The sequence below is a fragment of the Papaver somniferum genome, chromosome 11 (genome assembly GCF_003573695.1).
Source record: "Papaver somniferum cultivar HN1 chromosome 11, ASM357369v1, whole genome shotgun sequence".
In the NCBI taxonomy this organism is placed as follows: Eukaryota; Viridiplantae; Streptophyta; class Magnoliopsida; order Ranunculales; family Papaveraceae; genus Papaver; species Papaver somniferum.
Window position 1 is genome coordinate 79,605,116 of NC_039368.1, and position 3,422 is coordinate 79,608,537.

The 3,422-nt window shown below is 38.3% G+C and overlaps 1 pseudogene; it reads left to right on the top strand.

Annotated features, from left to right (window-relative positions):
• Positions 1 to 1,871: 1,871 nt before the first annotated feature.
• Positions 1,872 to 3,080, top strand: LOC113324631 (annotated as a pseudogene).
• Positions 3,081 to 3,422: the final 342 nt, after the last annotated feature.

A 3,422-nucleotide genomic window follows, 5' to 3' on the forward strand; every position in this document is an offset into this window, starting at 1 on the left:
TTTTCTTGAAATATTTTGGTCTGAGTTGAGAGACCCATAAAGCATTTGGTTCAGTCAAGAGTCTCCAGACTAATTTAGCTGTCAGAATTAAATTAGTTTTATGTGCAGTTTTGAATTCTAATCCTCCCTTGTAGACATGTTTGCACAAACATGAATAGGATTTAGGGTAATAACCTTTAAAATTGGTTTCTTTTCCCCACGAGAAATCCCTTTAAATACCATCTATTCTATTGGTTATCTTTTTTGGTGGAATAAAGAAACCCATTCGAAAGTTTGCCATACTAGTCATAATAGCTTTATTAAGGATCAATTTACTTGGTTGGGCTATGACTTTCCCTTTTCATCCCTGAGATTTATGTTCCATTTTCTCCACTAGTTCTTCGAAGAATTTTATTTTAATTTATCTATAAAGAGAGGGCTCCTAGGTAAGAGTTTTTTAAGTCTATTTTTCTTTGTTTTCAGAAGCTTAGACATCATTCTTTGATGTTTTGGGTGAATCTTCTTCCTAAAGAATACCCCGGACTTTTCAAAATTAAAGATTTGTCCAGAGGCTTTAAATAAATTGTTTATGATTTGTAGAATATTCTTACATTCTGTCAGATCATCTTTAACAAACAGTAAGGAATCATCAACGAAGAAGAGGTGGAGAGTGGGGCTATTTTTGGTTGTCATCTTAATACAATGAATCAATTTCTCATGTTCATGAGAAAACAAGAGTCTGGAAAAGATTTCATGCATATGAAGAGATACGGGGATAAAGGATCACTTTACCTAAGGCCCCTTGAAGGTTTGAGGAAATCTCCTATGTGGCCATTTAGAAGGACAACAATTGAGAAAGTTGAGAAACATTGGTGAATTAGGTTACAAAAGGATTGACTAAAGCCAAAGGCTTTAAGAACAGTGATGGAAGTCCCAGTTTACCCTATCAAAAGTCTTGGACATGTCAATTTTAATCCCCAACCCTCCATTTTTTTTTTAATTTAAAGAAATGAATTATTTCATGAACTATAACTATATTATCTGAAATTTTTCTTCTAGATAAGAAGACTGCTTGAAAGGGAGAAATTATACTATCCAAGCAAGGTTTAATCCAATTTGTTAGAATTTTAGCTATTATTTTAAAAGTTATGTTACAAAAGCCAACATGTCTGAATTGAATAGGATCTTTTGGGTGCCTTGTCTTAGGAATAAAAAATATAAATGTTTTATTTGGATATGGATGTAAGATTCTAGTTCTAAAAAAAATGTTGAATGGCCAGTATTACTTGTTCACCCACTATGTTCCAGTTTTGTTTAAATAAGCATGCTGGGAATCCATCATGGCCGAGAAATTTATTAATATGTTCGGAAGGGCTGGGAAATTTCAACATGAAGCCAAGAAAAGTGCAGTCTATTAGTGCTACTGAATGTGGTTTTTTCTTGCCTTATTTGCGGTGATGCCGTGATGGGGCTGCAAGAGGGAATCCAGGTGATGCTGGTTATGGTTTCTTGGCAAGAAATTCTTCTGGCAGTTTTTAGTTGCTGTTGCTGGTGGAATTGGAATAGCTACAAATCATATGGCAGAAACAACGGCGATCCTTGGAGCTGGAGAACGGGCAGTGGCAAATCATCATTTACAGGTGTGTTTTAGTGATAACAAATCAGGTTTAGCTGCCTTTAGTTCTGGTAAGTTACATTGGAGATTACCAGATAAGATAAGATCAAAGACAGATTGTTAGAGGTGGAGTATGTCCATAGTTACAGGAAAATAAACTTGCGAAGAGAGTGAGTACTTTAGCTAGAGGTGGAGTTGAGGTTTATAATAGCAAGCCGCCCTTCTTGCTGAATTTGAAGTCTTGGATCAAATTTACTACAGATTTTGTTGATTTTTGATGGATGGACAATCTGTCAAAAGACAGGTCACCACCTCCTTAAGGTGTATGCAAACTCTAGCTCGTGTGCAGTCTCAAATCCGTGCAAGGAAAATCAGAGTGTCCGAGGATAATCAGGCTCTACAGAAGCAACTCCAGCAAAAACACGAAAAAGAGCTCGAGACTATGAAGGCTTCTTCCCTTTCTAGTCTTTTTGTATTATGTTTCTTCAATTTGTTGATTTAGTTATCCACCTTATTATGGGTTTCTTCTCTAATTTGGTAATGTATCTTTCTCGAATAACAGATGGGAGATGATTGGGTCAGTGCGCAATCTAAAGAGCAACTTGAAGCAAAACAGATACACAAACAAGAGGCTTCTATGAGAAGGGAAAGAGCACTGGAGTATGTTTTTTCTCACCAGGTATTTGATGCCCCATAAAAATCTTTCCTTACATTTCGTAGGCTTCTCTTTTCGTTGTCAGACATCTCTCGGAATCAAGTAGTACTGTCTTTCTCCATGGTTATGGACTAAATTATGAGAATAACACTGAACATCAACTGACTCTGCTGCAAACATTGAGGAACTCTGGGAAAGCCGAAAACGAACATTCATGGACCAAAATAATCCTCACTGGGGATGGAGTTGGTTAGAGATCCCAACAGTGATCAAGAATCTGTAAAGAATGTAACCGCAGGAGCTTCAGAAATCATTAAAGTTCTTGCTCGACGTGAACTCAATCCTGATAAAGCTTCCCCAACAGCTCAAAAGCTGAATTGCATATCCAACCGCAATTCAGTTTCAACTCCCCCATCAAAGTCAACATCTCCAGTGTCTGTAATCAGGAAACTGAAACCAGCAAGTCCTCGCAGCAATGGTGCATGGACCCCAGATGAGGATTCACTCAGCGTAGTTAGTGTGCAGTCATATAAGCCAAGACGTAACAGCGTTGCCGCCGGTTCTTCAGTGAGCGTCGACGAGGGCTTAGCTAGTCCACCAGCTTTCCTCCCTAGCTACATGGCTCCCTCTGATTCAGCAAAAGCAAATCCCGTTAAGAATTGATAAGAGCGATACAGCGACACCGGAAAGCGGACCAGTAGAATCAGCAAAGAAACGACTATCGTTCTCAGGATCCCCAAAAAGTGCAGTGGGGCAGCAAAGAAGATATCCAGGAGACCACCAAAGGTAGACAACAGTCCTCCTATGAAAGACATTGCAGTGCACTCTTGAGATTCTCTTGAGGGGTGATGCTGTATTTTTTGGGTTCTCAGGCATTTTATGATCAAGAATTTGCAGTGCACTCTTGAGATTCCCAAACTTATTCTCTTTCAGAATTTGCTACTAAATTTGAAGTTGTGAGATTTGTTCATTTTGATGGGTTTGTATAAACAGTTAATTTTACATATAATTTCCATCTTAGCTTAAACCAACATCTTTTTGTTCCGGACTTCATATATGCGCTTATATGTCCCGGCTGACGACGTTCAGTGTGACACAAATTGTTTGCCGCCGACTCAAAATGTGATGTGATCCAAGATCTTCCGAATGACCATCCAAAAACTAGCCTCATGA